The sequence below is a fragment of the Suricata suricatta genome, chromosome 12 (assembly GCF_006229205.1).
Source record: "Suricata suricatta isolate VVHF042 chromosome 12, meerkat_22Aug2017_6uvM2_HiC, whole genome shotgun sequence".
NCBI classification, from domain to species: Eukaryota; Metazoa; Chordata; class Mammalia; order Carnivora; family Herpestidae; genus Suricata; species Suricata suricatta.
The window spans coordinates 57,474,579-57,494,758 of record NC_043711.1 but is presented as its reverse complement, the minus strand read 5'-3'; the positions used below and the strand labels follow the sequence as shown (position 1 = coordinate 57,494,758).

The 20,180-nt window shown below is 53.7% G+C and overlaps 1 protein-coding gene across 1 annotated transcript in view; it reads left to right on the top strand.

The window, feature by feature from the left end:
• IQSEC1 (IQ motif and Sec7 domain 1) overlaps nucleotides 1-20,180 on the top strand; it is a 164,142-nt gene that overhangs the window by 21,855 nt on the left and 122,107 nt on the right. The window lies entirely within an intron of this gene.

Genomic DNA, 20,180 nt, shown 5'->3' with positions numbered 1-20,180 from the left:
GTGTCAGGCACTTGTGATACCACGGTGAGCAGTGCTGCCTTCACCGAGCTACTGTGTCAGGGGGCGGGGTGCAAGGAGGTGAGGCAGCCAATGAACAAAGGAATCAGGTTTTAATATACTGTGTCAGGTGATGGTAAATGCTGTGAAGAAAAATAAATTAGGGTAAAGGGGATAGAGAATGCTATCTCTATCAGGGTCAAGAAGGGTCAGAGTCAGGAAAGGTCTCTGGGAGAAGGTGCCATTTAACCAGAAGGCAAGTGGGGTTGAGGAAGAGCATGGAGGTGGTGGAGATAGCCAGTACAAAGGTTCTGAGGGGGAGCATACTTGGCCCTTTTGAGGGACAGAAAAGAGACAGGCGCTCAACAGCCTCTGCCGCCACTCCTGTGATCCTGACTTCTGCCCTTCACAGCAGCCTTGGGACACTGGCAGGGCCAGCTTGATGTTCTCAGTTCACAGATGAGGAAAACTGAGATGCAGAAACTGGAGGAATATTGGTGCCAGATCCAGGCCTGGGACCTAGGGGCCCCACCTCCCCCCTACCACCACCTGGCCTCTGTGCCCTTCTCCTGCAGCAGGGTCAGTGGCTTTGCTGTGGTGGCTGTGGGAGCCTCGGAGAAACCTGGCCCTCAGGCCCCAGTGGAGGGGAGCAGGCCCCATTCACAGCTTGGGAATTCAGAAACAAAGGTCCCAGCCAGCAATTGCCTCCTTTCAAAGGCACAGCCGGCTTCCTCTGCCACAGGCGTGAGAGGGAAGCTGATGTCCTTGTCCGGGGGAGGGGGTGGGGCGGCACTTCCCAGGGCCTGCGCCACCTTGGCAAATGGGCAGGCAGGCTCATCTCCCTTGGCAGATGGCCACCGTCATCCTCCGTCCCCATCTACCCAGTTACCCAGGGGTTCATCTCTCCCCAGCCCCAGACAGCCTGGGGCTTCCTGGGTCCAGCCTGGCCCATCCTGATGGTGCTGGGTGTGCCCTTTCCGCTCACTGAGCCTCCCTCGCCCTGTTTGTACAATAGGAGGCTTGGGCTGAGCCATTTTAAATGCCCTTCCAGTTCTAACTGTCCACTATGGGATATTTGCAAGAGTTACTCTCCTAGGCAGGGTTTCTCTGCCCTGCCGCCACTGACATCTGGGGGGGTATTCTCTGTTGTGGAGGTCTCCAGTGCACTGGGCGATGTTGAGCAGCATCGAAACGCCACTAGATGCCAGTGGTGCCCCCTCCCCAGTTGTGGCGACCCCAAATTTCTCCGGACATTGCTGAACGTCCCCGGGGGGTGGGGTGGGGCAAATAGCCGCTGGTTGAGAAATGGTGTATTTGCCAACAACAGACAGGAAACCGCCCTCCTGAGCCTGTGGCCTGGTTCTTGGGTTCATCGGAGCATGGGGTGGAATCAGGCCCCTGAAGCCTGGCCCAGCCTTGCCCCATGCCAGCTCCCATCTGAGGCTGATGTCTCCTGGACATCACCCCTTACCCATGGGCGTAGAGTCTTTTCAGAGCCTCGATTCGCTCATCTTAGAGCAGAGGGGCTGTAAGGACATCGCAGGACTGCCACTTTGTAACTGATGTTGAGCAAACCAGGGAGGAGCAGAGGGGTGAGCGTGCTGTGCTTTGTGGAAGGTGTATCTTTCTTTCCTTCAGCTAATGATGAGAGGGGGCCAGTGGTGGGCCAGGCATGAGGCTAGCCGGGGAGAAGGGCTGTGAAAGGAGAGGCAGACAATGAGTAAATGGACAGGATCATTTCAGAGGATGACATGACGAGGGGAGAAAACGAGACAAGGCATAGAATGAAGGAGGCTCGGACAGTCGGAGAAGGCTCCGAGGAGGTTGTAGAGGGGATACCTGATGGACGATGAGTCTGTGCCCAGGGTGGGGGCACCCCTGGCAGAGAGCACTGTGCAGAAGACCTGAATGCATGTGGTGGGTCAGGGGGCGTGCTGGGGGCCAGGTGTCTGGGAGTCAGGAGCCTCAGAGAGGTCAGATGGTCCATCATTTGGGCCATCATCAGGACAGTCACCAGTCAGGAGTCTGGCCTTTATTCTGAGAGCAGCATGGGGCCACATGAGGGTGTGGCCAAATGACACTAAGATCTCTGTGGCTGTGTCCCTAGGGCGGTCACAGCAGAAGCAGGGCTCACTGGCAGGGATGGAGAGAGGGGCTTGGCTGGTGGTTCTGCTCCATCGCCTGTGACTGCCAGTCCCTAGGGCCACTGAGCCACCCACTCTGCCTGCCACCCCCACCCCATTCCTGCCCAACAGCCCCTGGCTGGCCTCAGCCCCTCAGCCTGGCCCAGTAGCTCTTCTCCCTCCCTCCCTCACTAGCGACAGGAGTCCCCTCACGGCAGCCAATGAGCAGCTGTCATCGAGGTTCCATTTTAGATTTTATCAATGTGTCCCTGTCGCCTGGGCAACCGCTCCTGGCGGCCCTGTCAGTCTTTCTCCTGCTGCCTTTCAGCGCCAGTCTGCTCCCACCCACACCATGTGGCTGTGTGGTGAGTTCTCGCTCCTACGGGCCGGACCAGGATTCCACCAAACATAATTGATCTGGGTGTCAAGGTCAGCATTTGTCCATCATCTCGCCCCCTCCGTACCTCACACCCGTGGCTTGGGAGCCTGAGCTGCTCCGGGCCAGGCAGGCAGTGGCTTGCTGCCCGGCCAGGTGCAGGCACGGCCACCGAGCGTCCGGGGCCTGGCTGGGGAAAAGAGGTTTTTGGAGCCACCATCAGGAACCCCAGCATCCAGGCATCCCCAGGATGACAGCCCAGAGGCTCCTGCAACTGGGCCCGGCCAGGGCTGCCCCAGAGTGCCCTGGAGCCCCGCAGAGGAGCCCCAAGAAGAGCCAGCCGCCAGAGACAGCAGCAGTCTAAGGCTGCCCGGGTGAGCCGCACCAACGGGCTGCTAGGCTTTTGTGCACGCTGCTCTTTGTATTGGAGGCGTGTGCTCTAGGAGCTGGCTGGGCAGGGCCAGGCCATGTGAGCAGGGGCCGAGGTGGGACCAGGGTGGGCTAGAGCGGCCAGTCCCCCTGCTACCCCCAAACCCTCTCCGAGTCTCGGTGGAGGAGCCACAGTGATCTGGCTGGAGACAGAAAGGGGAAAATGCTCAAGTTCAAGGCCTTTTGCCTGGATTACTGGCAGTTCCTGTGCCTGCAGCCGCTGCATGGAGTCTATAAAAGGTACGTGGATGTTCTGGGGAGGACCACTGCCATAGGGCAAGGGGCTGTGAGGTAAAGTCCCCCCCACGCCGTGGCCTGCCCACTGCAGGGCCTCTTCAGGTCGGCCTGGGGTCCCTGTCACTGGCCAAGCACAGCGGCAGCATGAGCTGTGGGTCATTTTGCAACTTGTCTTCATTGTACCCTCCTCTCCCTCCAGCCCTGAAACCGGTAGGTTTTCTGTGGGGAAGTAAGTGGTCACCCCAAAGTGTCCTGTGGCCAAATGCTGTGTTCCATTGTTCCTTGCCATTGGGCTCATCCCTGGAGTGGCCTTGATCCTGGACAGATGTGACCCCTCAGGAGGGCAGCCTGGCTCTGCCAGCCTACATATTCCTTCCAACTTAATGGGGGGCTCATCTGATTAACAGGCGAGACTGACTGCATTCCAAGCAGGAATTTGAGAACTGTTCAAGGAGGCTAAATAGGGGGATCTCTGGTCCGGAGGTCAGGAGACCAGAGTTCAAGTCCCTTCCCTTGCTGTGTGACTTCGGGCAGGTTGCTTTCCCTCATTCAGCCCTAGATTCCCCATTCAGGTATTTGGAACTGACAATAGTGGCATCTGGGGACTGCTCCCTGGAATGATGCAGACTGCCAACACCATGCGCCTGAACATTTGCACACCTGACAGCATCGTCCGAACATGTCTTACATCTGCTCGTGCACCTTGGCTGAGAAGCGCCAGTGTCTGGGCCAGCAGGAAGAGCATCGTGGAGCCATCCCTGCGGTCTCCTTGAAAGATCTGGGAGGAGGGAATCAGAACACCAGCTATTCTGTGGGAATTCGTTTTTCTTGATTTCACACTCTGTGAAGTCTGCGGGCATTAGCATGCGGGCAGCTCTGGGAAAGTGTGGGAGCTTTTCTTTCCTCCTCTAGGGGCTTTCTGCAAAGGGGGCGGGCACTGAGGGTCTCACGGCAGAGCCTCAGAAAGGAAGTTCCTACTCTGGGGTGGGTGCCAGCGAGAGAGGCCTGTCCTGCATCTGATTAGCATGGCCACATCTGAGCGGAAGACCACACCAGGTGGGACCTCCACCCTGCGCAGGTGGATGCATTTTCACCCCTCACTTTGGGAGTTTGTTGTTTGAATCTTGGGGCACTGGGGCATATTCTGGCTGTTAGTTACTGACTGCTGAGGGCAGGGCACTTTACAGGATCATTAAATCCTCACTCCTTCTGCAAAAGAGGCCTTAAGCCCCCACTTTGAACAGGTGAACCAAGTAAGTGGGGCCCCCGGATGTGGAACTAAGGTCTCTTGTCCCAAGACAGTCTCTCTTGAGCACTCCACAGCTTGAGGCCATGCAGCACACCAGGGTCATGGAGTGAGAGGGATGACTGAGGCACAGCCCCACTCCACGAGGGCTCAGCTAGACAAGGTTAGAGCTGTCCGTCATCAGAGCATTGACAGAGGTCCAGAGTGTGGGGGCTTCACAGAGGAGGTGCCAGCTGAATGGGCAGGGAAGTGTCTGGAGAAGCTGGCCGGGCCGAGAAGGAGAAGGCAGTTGTTCTAGACAGAGGGAAAAGCTTGTGGAAAATAAACCCAGAAGTTTTCAAAGGGCAAATGTCTTCAGGTGATAGCAGAAGACCATGAAGCTAGGAGCGGGTGCCAGGGATTGGAGGCTAGGGCCAGGGGGTGGGCTCTGTGCTGCATACAGTGGGGACCCAGTGATGGGCATAGGGCATAGGGAATAACAAATTGAGAGTCACTTCTGGGAGTCACTTGGTCCTTGTGAGGGGCGTGGCTCAGCCTCCAGGGGGAGCTAGTGAGAGACTGCTTGGCCCTTGCACTGTGGGAGTGTCTTACTCAGAGTCAGGGCTCTTTTCCCAAGCCCCCACTACAGCCCAGAGACAAATGGGACATGGTCCTCAAGGAGTCCCAGCCTCCAAGGAGGAAATAGACCTACTACACAAGCCATGAAAATTAAGGATGGGAGATAGAGGTGGCACAAAGATACCAGGAGCTTGAGGGAGGCTATCTGGGGAAAATCAAGGAAGGCTTCCTGCAGGAGGTGGCTTCTGAGCTGATTGTAGGAGTGGGATATTTCCAGACGGGGAAGGGCAGAGAGCACAGCTTAAACATAAGGAGGTAGGACTGACCCTGGCATGGTTCAGAAATGGCCAAAGGTGAGGCTGAAGGGTAGGGTTCATATAAGGGAATGACCCTAAAAAGGAAGGCAGACTAGGTGACCATAATACTGAGACTCACTGAGCATACCTGAGGCCCCCATTCTAAGCCCTGACTCTGTAGCAACCCAATGTAGAAGGGGATGTGATTATCCCATTTTCCTGTGGAGGGAAACTGAAGCACAGGAAAGAGAAGTAGTTTGCCCAGAGTCACACGGCCTAATGGTCAGTAGGACTATCAGGGTTTCACCAGGTGATCCTGCTGTGGCAGCCACTCATTGCCAGGTGAGGAGTCCCACTATGCACCCCAGCAAATGAAATGCTCAGGGCTGGCTCAGTCTTCTATCAGTGACCATAAATAATGGTGACACATCAGTCAGGTAGTCACGAACTTGACTTCATGGTCTGGCCTCATCCCGGCAGAGTGCTCAGTCACTTTCCTCCAAGCCTGCCCCTGTATGATGTGGGAAGCGTCCCAGCCCACCTCTCACGGCCCCCGCAGGGGCTGACGGGGTCAACACTTACCACGCTGGACTTAGAAGGGGCGTGGGAAATGGTGGCTGTCCTTGCCCAAACAGAAACGCCCCCAGGAAGGCTTTGCAAACAGAACAACTTGGATTTTTTCCTGATGCCATATTCCGTTGTTTAAAACAGTGACCCAAAACTTAAGAGTATGAAAAGGATGTTTTGCAGACAATGCATAATTAACCACTTCTAAACACAGGGTGCGCCAGGCTCCCTTGAAGCTGTTAATTACTCTTCATTAGGGATCTTAAATTAATATAAAATAATCCTGGAGCTCTGCCAGAGGCTGAGGCTGGGGGAGGGGCGGAGCTCCGTATTTCAACTAGAGAATGAAAGAATGTTCCTAGGGACTTCCGCAGGCCTCCTGGGTGGATAGGGACCCACAGACCCTTCAGCTTTGGCCAAGCAGCTGTTGTGGAAGTTCCCAGAGCCCTCTCCCCAGTCATCAGAGCCCAGCAGACCTCAGGGTACTCTTGTTAATGAAGTAGGTGCAGAGAATGTAGGGAGTAGTACACTCACCGCCTGGCTTCAGAGACAAACTGTCACCCATGTGGCCCCTGTGGACCTCCCTCAAATCCCATCCCCCTCCCAGTTCCACCGGGAGCTAAATCTCAGCAGAGCAACACCGCCCCATTTCATTTGTACATTTCCTGTGCACATTCTTATAACTTTGTTAACACAAAAGACTGTTGTACATGTTTTTTTTTTTAATAATAGTTTATTGTCAAATTGGTTTCCATATAAGACCCGGTGCTTCTCCCCACAAGTGCCCCCCGCATGACCATCACCCCTTTCCCTCCTCCCCCTCCCCCTTCAGCCCTCCTTTCATTTTCAGTATTCAATAGTCTCTCATGATTTGTGTCTCTCTCTCTCCCCAACTCATGTTTTTAACCTTCAGATACATGATGCCATCTGCGCCTTGCTTTAAATTTCTTTTTAATTGTGGTAAAGTACACATAACGTGAAACTGACCACCTTAGCCATTTTTAAGTGTCCAGTTCAGCGGCACGAAGTATGTTCACATTGCTGCGCAAACATCACTACCATCCTTCTCCAGCATTTTTCTCATCTGGCAATCCATCACAAAACTCTGTCCCCATGAAACATGAACCCCCCCATTGCCTCCTCCCTCAGATCCTGGCAACCCCCATCCTACTTTCTGTCTCTGAATTTGACCACCACTGCAGGGCTTTCCTGTACTTGGTATACAATGTTTGTCCTTTTGTGACCTTATTTTGCTTGGCACGATATCCTCAAGGTTCATCCATGTTGTAGCGCGTGTCGGAATTTCTTTCCTTTTTAAGGCTGGATAACACTCCACTGTATGGATTGACTACACTTTGTTTATCCACTCATTCCTCAGTGGACACTTACGTTCCGTCTGCCTTTTGGCTACTGTGTATAACGTTATCATGCACACGGGTATACGGATATCTCTTCAAGATGCAACTTTGCTTTTTTTCACTCAGCGTTTATTGGTGAGGTTCATCCATGCTGCTTTGTATAATTCTCATTCATTCATTTTCACTGCTGTATGGTATTCTGCTGTACAAGTATGCGCTGGTGCAATGACCTGTTCTGCTGTTTTAAGGTACTCAGGTGGTTTCCTGTGTGTTTTGATGTTACAGACAGGACTGCAGTGAATACTCTCACACATGTCTCCTTGCTCGAATTTGCAGAGTTTCTGCAGGGTCTGTAACAGGGCAGTATGTATCTCAAGCCTTGCTGAGCTTTGTGAAACTGCTTTCCCGAGTGGTTTTAGAGTGTGTATCCTCACCAGCGGTGGGGGAGAGTCCCCAAGTCTCCACATGCTTGTCTTCACTTGGTATGAAAAGCCAAATGCTACTTTTAGTGTCACACGGAGAGAAAGGAACAGAGAGGAAAAGGGGAGAGCCCTGCAAATGGTGTGGGACTCCAGCCGTAGCACTGCAGACTCAGGTGTCCTGAAGTGGAGGGTGAGATATGTATGTGCTGCCGCCTCCATCTGTGTAGTTCCGGGTCCCCTGTAGTTAAAGGATTTTTTAGAGTGATTGTCACTCTGCATGTCCACTTGCCCCTGAGCTGACTCTGTAACCTCACTTCTGAGCAGTGTGAATGTTTGGTTGAAAATGTAGCACCAGGACAGAGTGCCTGGGTGGTTCAGTTAAGTGTCTGACTTCAGCTCAGATCATGATCTCATGGTTTGTGAGTTGAAGCCCCGCATCGGGCTCTCTGCTGTCCACACAGAGCCTGCTTGGGACCTTCTGTCTGTCTGTCTGTCTGTCTGTCTCTGCTCCTTCCCTGCGCATTCTTTTTTTTTTAATTTTTAATGTTTTTTATTAATTTTTGAGAGACAGAGACAGTGCAAGCAGGGGAGGATCAGAGAGAGAGAGAGACATAGAATCCGAAGCAGGCTCCAGGCTCTGAGCTAGCTGCCAGCACAGAGCCCAATGCGGGGTTCAAACCCACAAACTGTGAGATCATGACCTGAGCCAAAGCCGGACACTTAACCGACTGAGTCACCCAGGCACCCTTTTCCCTGTTAATTCTTTCTCTCTCTCTCTCTCTCTCTCTCTCTCTCTCTCTCTCTCTCAAATATCATAGACGTCAAAATTTTTTTCAGTAAAAGTATTTACGACTAGTTCAGATGATACCATTTATCAACTCATTTCCTGATGGGCAGGTCTCACTGACCACTTCTGTTGCAAATGACCAAATCCCAGGTATACCAAAACCACAGTGTCAAAAGACTCACTTGAAGAGAGCTCCCTGAGCCTTGACCACTGTGAGTGAACAGCTTCATGCATGCGGCCCCGGGCACTGGACAGGCAGAGCTTCCAGGGATGGCTGGAGTGTATGGGTGCCCCCGCACACACCAAGGTCCCAGGCCTCAGATCATGGCTGGTAAAATTCATCTGTTAAGGAGAAACTTGGCAGTAAGACCCTGGAGGCTCTGTGACTTGAAGGGACAGGGCCGACTGTGACGGCAGGCTGAGTGGGAATCTGATTTGGCTGGTCCCTTTGATAGTTATTACTGTGATTCCTTACTTCTGCTGAGCATTTATCCGTGCTAAATGCTTTACATGCCCTGTCTCCGTTAATCCTCCCAACAGCTTTATGAAGTAGATACTGTTATTTTCCCCATATTTCTGACAATGAGAGGCTAAGTGACCTACCTAAGGTAACAGAATGTGGTCAATCCAGCCCAAATGATGGACCCCACGAGGCTGCCCTGCCCCCCTTACCGCCTGCATTGTTTGTAGCTACCTGGTTCTGTGTAACTTTACTCGCTGTGGCTGTGTAACGAGCCATCCCAGAATGTAATGACTTGAAACAGCGACCGCATCTGTCCTTCCCGTGGATCCTTCTTTGGGTGGCCCATCAGATGGGCTTTCTTGAAGACTGGAGGCTGCATCTCTCAGAAACATTGCCCACCCACCCACTTACCTGGTCGCTCACCTGGCAGTTGCTGCTGACTCTTGGCTGAAACACCCTTACGAGGCCCCGGCACGTGCCCTGGGCTTCTTCATGACATGGTGGCTGCCTCCCCAGAGTTAGCATTCCTAGAGCAAGAGCCAGGTAGAAGATGTGTCATGAGACATCACTTCCATTGCAGTCCATTCCCTGGAGCATCACAGAGTCCTTCCCACAACCAAGAGGAGGTGACTTATGCTCCACCTCCTGACCAGAAGTTGCAAGGTCAGGCCTAGCCTATGGGGCAATCCTGGAAGGTAGGACCTGCCACGGTGACCATCCAAGATACTTCTGCACTCTGTCCCTCCTGTCCTGAGCTGAAATGGGCTTAGGAAGAACATCTAACTGGCATGAAGCCACCTGGGACACAGGTGGCCCTTGATACATCGTGGGTCTTCTCTTTATGAATGACATAGGTTTGAAGACTGTGTGGTTATTATTTGAGAGGTCGCTTCAGCTCAGAAAGCTGGGAAGGTTCTTGTGAGGCTGAGACAGGTCTTGAGGGACGAGGAGGGTTTTCCCATTGACCGTGGCAGTCAGTGCCCTTGGCAAATAAGGTGTGGAAAGGGTGTGAGTATGGCAGTGTGTGAGCACTGAATCCGATAGTCTTTGGTGGTAAGAGCAGAAATCACCTGTGGGCAACTAGAGCAGAAGGGAGCTTTGGTGCTTCTCCTGGTGCACAGGATCAGAGGAAGCTGGGGACGTGGGCTGGGCCAGGAGTGGGACCCCTTCCTGGCTGTGAAGAAGACTGCCTTCATTCTCGGAGTCGTGTGCCTCCGCGCAGGATGTACAGTCTGGGGCACGGGTCTGACTGGTCCAGCTTGGGCCATTTCCTGCCCCTCAGCTGTGCTGAGATCAGGGGGAGTATCTGAAGGCAGGAGGCTGCAGGGATCCCGTGGCTTCCACCACAGCACAGGCCTTTGTGTTTCCCCCACCCCCACCAGCAGCACCCCCGGCGTGAGAGAGGCCGGGACTCGGGCTACACAGGACAGCTCTTAGGGAGGAGTTGTGTGGTTCAGGACTTCTTGTGTTCCCCGCGAGCGTGGCCTCCTCATTCAGGCTCTTCTGCCGGACCAGAGCAAGGTAGGGGCGAGGTAGACACCAGAGGCTCCCTTTGACCAAATTGTTAGGGGCCTGGAGAAGCTTGGCATCAGCAGAATAGTCAGTGAAGGTCTAAGGATCAGGGAGGGAGCTGGAGCTGAACCCACCTCAAGTTCAGACCAATGGGATGAGGCACCTGCCTTCATCCCTGTGTTCTCGCCAGGCGAATCCAGAGGGCATTTCAAGCAAGCACTGCAGGTGTGAGTAGGTTTCAGGGCTCTGGTCTTTCATGCCTGACGTCCTCTGGCAGCCTCGTGTCGTAGCAAGATCCCTCTGGTGGCCGGAAGGGCGGGGGAGAATATGACTGGGCTCTCCCCAACAGGCACTTCTGTCTCAGTATTCTTGGACTTTGCACGTGAGATGACCCCTACTGAGTGACTGTCCGCACCTCAGCTGTGTCTTGGCAGCCATGGGATGGGTGGGTGAGCCTGCCTGGGGAAGGGCATGCCAACATGAGGGCCCCCAAGGCCCAGGCAACTCGTAGGAGGGAAGAGCTGGGCCGGGAAGCTTGCGAGCTGGGTCTCTTCTCCAGTCAGGGCCTGTTACAGGACCAGTTGTGCCCCCCACCTTGAGTTCTGATGTTGTGCCCCCGACCCTGAGTTCCTATGTTGAAGTCCTAACCCCAGTAACTCAGAATGGGACTGCATTGGAGACAGGGCCTTTAAAAGGGTCATTAAGTTAAAATGAAATCATTACAGTGGCCCTAATCCACTATTATTTGTGTCCTTGGAAGAAGAGATTAGGGCAGGGGCACCTGGCTGGCTTATTTGGAGGAGCATGTGACTCTTAATCTCAGAGTTGTGAGTTTGAGCCCCATATGTAGCGATTACTTAAATAAATAAAACTTAAAAAAAAAAAAGAGGAAGGGGCACCTGGGTGGCTCAGTCAGTTAAGCATCTAACTTCGACCCAGGTCATGATCTCAGTTCGTGGGTTCGAGACCCACATGGGGCTCTGTGCTGACAGCTCAGAGCCTGGAGCCTGCTTCAGATTCTGTGTCTCCCTCTCTCTCTGCCCGTGCCCGGCTCATGCTCTCTCCTTCAAAAATAAATAAACATTAAAGAAAAAAAAGAATTAGGGATTGTTTCTCCATAGAGGACATCATTAAGTCACTTGGCAACCCTGAATAAGATTGGAGGATTAGATAGTAGTACTGAATCAATGTTGCTGTCCTGACTGTGCAGACCGCAGACCGTACTGCAACTATGTCAGAGAGTGTCCTTGTTTTAGGACAGACACTCTGCAGCAGCAGAGGCTTGAGGTGGGCGACTTAGTCCCAAATAATTCTGGGAAAAAAAGTCTTGTGTGTAAGTGTGTGCGTGAGTGTGTGTGTGTGTGCTTGTACGTGTGTGGGGGGTGGGGAGAGAGAAACAATACGATAAAGCAATTGAGACAGTGTGAACACGTGGGGAATCTGGGTGAAGGATACAAAGTGTTCTTTGTCCTCGTCCCGCAGTGTTTCTGTAAGGCTGAAGTTAACTCAAAATACTTTAAAAAATAGTGTCAGGAGTTCTGGGGGGCTAGTTCACACTGCTCATGCTCTTCTTCTGAAACCTCCTTACCCCAGATTTCTCCTCTGCCTCCTTCTTAGACCTTCAGGTCTCAGCTGGAATGCCACCTCCTTAGAGAGGGCCTCCCTGATCACCTTGTCTGACACAACACCAGCCTGACCTACTTGTCATCTCTCACGTTCCCCCAGTTTTGTTTTCTTTATCTCCCTCACCAACATCAGAAATTATCTCATCATATGCCTAGTGTTTGTCTCCTGTGACCCTCCATCAGCTCTGTGGAATTTTGTCTTGACCCTGCTTTGCGCCCCTCCCCCATCCTCTGTGCCTGGCACACAGTAGGTACTTAATAAATGGCTGTGAACAAGAGAAAGGTTAGATGGTGTTAGGGCTGCAGGTCAAACAAGCCAGAGTCTGGTCCCTCCTGGTTTCCCCTCAGACCTGCCCGGTGACCTTGGGCAGTGTCCTACCCCACACTGGCCTGCCATTTCTCCCTCTTGACCCCAGTTCTAGAGCTTTGGGACTGTGTGACACAGAAAGCTCCAAGCTGCGGCACAGTCTCAGTGTCCCCTGGGCTGCGACCCTCTCTGCTGCAGGGGTCGCCGGGCCCCTCATTGCTCTGCCCCTGCTCCAGGAAGAGCAGGAGGAAAGGTGCATTGTAGGCCTGCCCTGTCAGCACACTGTCCCCAGACGGCGCGCCCACAAGGAGAGCAGGTTCACTTGTCTCCCAGGAAAGACGGGGCAGATTTTAAGCCCAGCACCCTTGGCAGGAAACAGTATCTGCCTGAAATTGAATAACATTGTCTTGTTTTCATGGTAACCTTCTACTTACAGCAAGTGATATGAGTTTTCCATTTGGGGAGTGGTATAAAGTTTCTTTTGAAAAGAAATGTATTCAGGAGTGAAAGCCAGTTAATTTGGCTTTTTCGTGCACTGTATTTAAACATTTTATTGTAAATTTGAAATATGGTTGGAAGCGAGAATAGCTCCTTGGGGGCCCACCCTGGAGCCCACCATGAACCCCCTCCCTGCGCCCGATGTCTTGGCTTCATCCGGCCTGTTTCATCTTTCCTCCGCGCCTCCCACACCAGTCGTCAAGTTCTGCTTTCCCCAATGGTCTCCAAAAATGTCTTCCTGCAGCCGGGTTGTTCAAATCAGGATCCTAACGCAGTACACATGCTGCACGCGTCCGTCCAGTGTCCTCTTTTCTAGAAGCTCCCCTTCCTTTTTCATCTTTGCTGCTCATTTGTTGAAGAAACCGGGCCATTTGTTTTAGCGCCCGCAAATTCGCACATTTGCACATTTGCACATTCAGTTTTTGGCTGATCTCATCCCCCACAGGGGCCACTCTGCCTGTCCCTCTGTCTCCCGTAGTTCCTATTAACTAGGCATTAGATCAGGGGGCTTGATTAGACTAGATCTTTTAAGCCAGTTGAGTTTCAGGGAAAATGTTAAATAGTATTAAATGAAAGGCCAGCATGTCCACAGAGAGAGTGGAGCATAGGGTGGGGAGAGAATGGAGCTGGGAAAGGCATGAACAGAGGAGAGGAGTGGAGGAGACTCAGGCAGGGGCTGACCCGGACAGGGTAGGGCTGGCATATGGGAACAGCCCTAAGGCAGCTGATGAAAAAGAAAGGAGGCAGGAAGACCCCTGAGGAGGTGAGGTCCTGGCCCAGGGGGGCGCAGTCCTTATCAGTTCTCTGTGAAGGAGTTTCCTGTGTGGGCACAATCACTCAAGGGTAGATTTCCTATTTGTAGTCTCTTGATCCAGGAAGTGAGGAGCCAGGGGCCAAAGTCATTGAGCCTTTGAGCACATGACTACAGCCATCCAAGGGAGCAGCTTTTCTCCTTTGCCTGAGGAGCTAGTAGCTGGGCACAGCCAGCAGCAAGTGGGATTTAGGTTAGGCATAGAGAAGGACTTCAATCCCAGAGGAGGAAAGTCTTGTTGCCTAGTAGTTATAATGCGTGTTTTGGAGCAAAATGTCTTGGGCTCACATCCTCACTTTACTGTTTTCTACTTGGGTAACCCTGGACATGTTCGTAAGCCTCTCTGTGCCTTAGTTTCCCCACTCTCTAGATGAGGTGATAATGGCACCTACCTCACGGATGGGCTTAAGGATTCAGTGAGTTAATTGCACGTAGGGCACTGGCTACAGTAAGCACTCACTAACCCCCAGGGATTATGATTATTAGATGACAGTGAGATGTCTCTCCCTAGAGGTTTTGGTGATTGCCATGCCCAGCGACTTTAGAGACCAGAAGCTCCGAAGAACATTGCTTTATGTTCATGATCCTTCACTAGCTTCTCAGAGCACGTTGGCTCCTGGATACATTTGATCTTCACAAAACACCCTCGAGGCAGGTTTCTTTCTCTCCCATTTTGCAGATGAGGACACTGGGTGTTGGGGGCGGGGAAGGTATCAGGAGTGGATTATAAAGATGCCCTGGCCAGTGTAGCTCAGTGCTGTGGAAGAGATACAGGTCTATTCAGAATCCCAGAGTCCCAGACCTTCTGCTCCCTGGCTGTGTGATCTTAAGTCACTTAACCCCTTTGTGACTCCATTTCTCCATCTCCAACATTAGGGGATGGGAGTGAGACCTCCATTGTTTCAACCATCTGATTTCCTTACATGGCAGATCAGGGCACAAACCCTGAAGGCACTATCTGCCTTTTCCAGGGCTCAAAGGGAATGGAGTCAGAAGTCCCAGAAGAGAGAAGCCAGGAGGACTGGCTGTCAGTGTAACTGATTGCTGATGTCAGACCCCGCCCTTTGGGGCTCTGTATGTCCCACAGCCAGGCCACTTACAGCACTATCCAGTCCTGGCCCCAGGGTCTGGCTCTGCCCAGATCCCAGTTGGCATCCACCATAGCAGGTACGTCCCCAGAACAGACCCCCTTCCCCCGCCACCTGCCCACTCCAATGCTTAGGGGCTTCCCACCATCCTGGCTTTCCCTTCACTGCAAAACTTGGTAAGTTTGTGCCATCGTCTTCATACTTCCTGCCCACCCGGCCTCAGGTGACAAATAGAGGCTGGAAGAGGAGCAGGCTCTGGCCCCAGATCTCACCCTAGGCAGGTTGCATCCCTTCTCTGGGCTTCAGTTTCCTTACTTACATTGTTACCAAAAAAAACGCAGACAGATCAAGCTGTTCGTTCATTTAGCAGACACTCCTTCGTTAACTCCTTCTCTGGGCCAAATTGTCTGCCAAGGCCTGAGAAACTGATGAGCAAACCCCATATCCACCCCCAGGTCACTCCCAGTCTGGCTCTTTCTCTGGTGTAAGGACTGTGAGCAGCCGCAGGCATCTCGAGCTGGACCGGTAGGAGGCTCAGGGAGCCTCGGCTGGTAAGAGGGGACTCTCAAGAGTTCGAGAGGTGGTGACCCGCAAGCCAAATGGACTTTATTTGACCTGCAGGGAATTAGCCCTAATTTGGCAGTTTAAGTTTGAATTTATTGCACACATGTGAAAACCAAGAGCTTTTAGGGGAATAGCTGGATTGCTGACTTCTGAAAACACAGAGCAACAGTTGTCTCTTTAGATTGCATGGTCCCCACATGCCCATCCTCCCCTACTCTTCCCACTGGCTGTCCCCATGTCCCCATGACCATCAATGGGACCTCCCATTCCCCAGTGGCTCAGGCCAGAAACCCAGGCATCCTCACTGGCTCGTCTTGCTCTCTTGCTCCTTATTGTATCCATTGGCAGTTTCTACTGGCTTTCTGCTTGGAGAATGTTTCAGTTACTTGTCCCCACCATCTGGGCCACCTCCCGGGTCCAAGCATCAGCTGCTCCCTGGTCCTTGCTTCTGTCCTTACCCCCCACAGTCTCCTGCCTGCAATGCAAACAAAGTGAGACCCCGTGCACCCAGTCAGGAGGTTGGCCACAACATGCCTCATGATCCCCAATATGGACAGGGCAAAGCTTTTCTCTGGCTTCTTCCCCAGCACCTGAGTCAGCAGCCTGCTCTGCCTGCCCACTGCTTCCTAGGCCTGAGGCAAGATGGCAGAAGTCAGGTTGGCCAGATGCCTGGGGACTGTGGATGCCAGCAGTGATCACCCATGACCCAAGGCCCTTAACCAACTTGAGCCTCCATTCTCCCATCTGAAAAATAGAGGCATCCCTGTGCATCCTCTTGGTAAGACAAATGCTGCTTAAGAGGCAGAAAAGTTAAGGGTTTCGACATTGAGCCCACTTGGCATGTGTCAAGTGCCTGCCTTGCTCTGGGCACCAAGGGAAGTCTCTTAATATAAATGATGGGTGATTCATTTTGTTTTCAGCTTGAAGCAGGAGAAAGAGCTTTGGAGTTGGATAAGAGCTGGCTCTGGAAAAGGCTTCTGAACCTCAGTTTGTTAATCTTGTAAAAGAGGAAGCTAATCCTGAGTGCCATCACTGAGGATATGGTGAGGTGTGCAAAGAGCTGAGCTATGTGGGCATTTGCCCCGCCTTCATGGGTGCTCAAAGCAGGGAGGCAAAGGGATGCAGACACAGGCGATATCCATGCAAGGTAAGGACTGGATGCAGCTAGGCTCAGGGACTAGGCAGGATGTGGGGCGGAAGAGGAGGGAGCCCAGGAAAGCTTATCAGGTTTACTTATGCGCTTGGTGCTGGCTATTCCTCCCACACTGGACATCAGCCCTGCTCTGCTCCACAGTCTTCCTCACCAGGTCCTCAAGCAGTACCCTGCACAAATAAGGCAGTCGCTACATGCTGAATGGATGAAGGGACACCTACAGGTGGTGGCCTTGGAAGAGGGGGTGTATGGAGGGTTCACAGGAAGCGTTCGCGAGCACTGCCTGCCACAGTGGAGCCATGTGCAGAGGTGATGGGGGCATTAAGAGAGAAGGCAGGGGAAGATGTGCACCGGAGCTGAGCTCCCAGAAGTGGTAGGGAAGCCTTACAGCTCAGGCCCTGAGGGTGGAGAGAGGGCGTAGTTACGTGGACCAGGAGAGAGAGAGAGAGAGAACGTGCGAGAGAGCGCGCTGTGTATAAACGGCCCCCTGCCAAGCACCATGGCCACAGAGGGGCAGTGAATGCCCTGACCACACCCCCTCTCCTCTGCTCTCCTGCCAGAGTCTCCCCCCCCGGGCCACAGCCAACAGGTAACAGACGGCATGAGCCTGGTGATTCACTCCATGGACCCAGAGCAAAGGAGACCGTCCATCTGCAGGGTGCTTGGAGAATAGCAGGCCTGGGTATGCAGAGCTCCAGTCCAGAGTGGGTAGGTTTGGAGCCAAAAGGGCTGGGGTGTAGCTGGAGCAGGGACTGCTTGTGGGTATCAGCAAGCTCGATGTGGGTGGCACATGGCACAGAGTCCTGCCTGCCCAGCTGTGGTTTGGCTAGGGGTAGGCAATGGGTGGCTGCAGGGAGGATGTTGGGTGTTAGATGAACCCCATGAAAGAGACGGTGGGAGACGGGCCAAAGGCAGGGAGAGCCCTGGGGAGGCTGCACAGAGATCCAGAGAGCGGAGAGGGAGCTGACGACTGGCCTCGTAAACCCCACCATCACCTCAAGCCCAGTGCTTGGGAGTGGAGTGGAGTGTGACTGATTTGTAGATGACACAGGCAGATATGGCGCGGTAGCCTGCCCTTTAAGTCAGAGGCGGAATTTGGGGGGTTTCAGAGCCCTGAGCCCCCAGGCCCTCCTCTCCAGATAAGTAGAAGGGAGAAACCCAGCTGGGGCGGGAGGCTATACCCACGCTCATAGACCCTCCCTTGGCCTGTGGAAGAGGAGGCCCCATCCCCCCAAGCAGGGTCCCCCCCCACACACAGGGTCCCCACCCGCTGCCCTCTGCGCTGGTGCAGTTGGGTCCCTCTGGTGAGCACAGGCCCTGAGCTGCATCCTGCCCTCACAGGCCAAGTTCACCATGGCATCAGCATCTCCCAGGGAACAAATGTATTCTTCTTTTGGCCTGGAAGGCAGTGATTTCATCCCCACTGGGCCATATGAGTCAGCGCATTGAGGGTGGAGGGCCGGCCAGCTCTCCACAGAGCCAGGCTCTGGCTGAGGGCGTGAGCGTTCCCATGCAGACCTACCTCTCTTGTCTCTCTGCCTGCTGTGACCCCTGGGAAGCACAATGCCTGGGCACCTAACGCAAGCCCAGCAGTGCCAGGGGCTTTCGAAATGACCGTTGATAGGAAGATGACCCTGAGAGGCTGGGTCTCGCACCCAGAGCCACACTGTTCTTTCCTTCCTCCCCACAACCAGGAGGGTAGGGGTGCTTATCCCCATTTCATAGAGGAACAAACTGAGACTCAGAGCAATGAGATGACTAGTGTTAGGGACAAGGGAGTCAAAGGGGAATAAGGAGCCCACTCCATTCTCAGAGACAAGCCACCATCAGCCATGAGGACAGATGGAGTGTGGTAAGTCAGCACATTCAGGAAACCTCAGAGTGCTTGGAACCTCAGTTTTCTCACCTGTAAAATGGGCATAATGACAGCCACCCCCTCAGGGCTATTGAGAGGACATGATAAGAGCAGTCGTGAAGGGAGGCAGCACACCGCCAGGCCGCCCCCACTGTCACCTCACTGTATGACAATGACTACACCATCAGCACCCTGCAAAGTTCTGGACCAGGTCAGGGGGCATGTGCGGCTCAGGTGTGAGGTTAGGCCAGGGTGACAGCTGTGGTGTGGAGACTGCCAGCGCCTCCTAAAAGCAGGTCTTCCAGGACCATCCGCAAGGCAGTGTGGGAGATGGCCCCGGGCGCAGCCAGTTCCCAGGGTGCTGTGGGGGAGCTTTCTGCCAGGTGGCCTTACTGAGCTTCCTCACACCCTCAGCTGCTCCCTGAAGCTTCCTAACCCTCAGTCAGTCCCCCAAACCCCATCAAGCCAAGGAAGCAATCTTCTGAGAAGCAGGCAGTTCCCTGGCAGTAGGGGAAAGCCGTGCCCATCCTTCCCAGTGCCTTAGTTTTCCCGTCTGTAAAGTAGGGGCAAGAAGCCCCAAGCACAATTTGTTGGAGAGGTGGACGCAGGTGGATGCAGCCAAAGGGAAGGACACAGAAGTGAGGCCTGGGCCCTCCAGACGTTTTGGTGGCACAGGTGTCTTCCAAGACACAGGGACTTGGAAGGGGCCCCCACAAGAGCCTTGGCCTCCTGTCTGAAAGTGACACCTCTCTCTGAGATCACTTCCAGGGCCCAGAGTGCCACTCTCCCCTCTCCGGTTGGAGAGGTACCTGCTGTGACCGGTGTCTCGCACAGAGCAGGCATGGGAGGTGCACGTGACAAGTATTCCTCCCAGCTGAGTGACTCATGGCTCTGGTGCTAAGCCCAGACCTGGGGGGTCTGCCCCAGACAGAGCTTGAGGCCACAGGGCCCAGGAGACATAGGAAACGAGAGCCCGGCAGGCACGGGACCCAGGAGACATGGGCACAGGGCAGAAAGGGCCCAGCGGGCACAGAGCAGAAAGCGAGAAGGTTCAGGTTTGCCAGGGACATGACAGGCCAGGGGTGGAATCCTGGGGGACCAAGTGAGAGGCAATGGGCTGGTAGGGAGGATGGGCCGAGGGTTCTAGAAGATGCTTCACCTATTATATCTCTCTACCCTGTGGGGACAAGGGGCCAGTCCGTGCCAGCAGGGGAGTGAGTGAGGGAATGGACGGAAGGAAGAGGAGAGGATAGATGGGTGGATGATTGGAAAGGAGGAGGTTGAGGGCTAGAGGGTAGGCATGGATGTGTGAGCCGATGAGTGAGTCCATGGATGGTGTGAATGTATTGGTGGCTGGTGGAAATATGCAAACAGAGGCTGTCTCCACCCACAAAAGATGTTGGCAAAACTTTCCACCAGCAAGACAGACCAGACCAACTCTTGAATGGAGGTCTTATTCTGTGTGGCACAAGGAAGTGCACAGGGAGAGTTTCCTTGGGTCTGTGGAGTGCCATGATGGAATGGCAGCCTTGATAAGTAATGAGCTTCCCATCACTCAGGGTGTTCAAACTGAGGCTGAGCAGCCAGTTCCCAGGATGCTGTGGGGGAGCTCCGAAGGCAGGTACTGGGTGGCTTCTGAGGAGGAGGAAAGAGAATTGGGGTACCTGAGCTCCCCCAGGGAGGCCACAACCTTGCTTTCAGATACAAAGTTCTTTCCGGGCGTGCAGCTGCTGATCTTCACTGTGGGCATCAGACTGGAACCTGAGACATCCTGCCCAGGCCAGGGCAGGGGGCCCAGGGAAAGAGCTAGGCTTTGGCCTAGAGACCCTGCTCAGGCCCACTTCTGAGCCTCAGTTTCCTTCCAGGTGAAATGGGGGCCCTGGTGGTCCCTGGACATGATGACAGTGG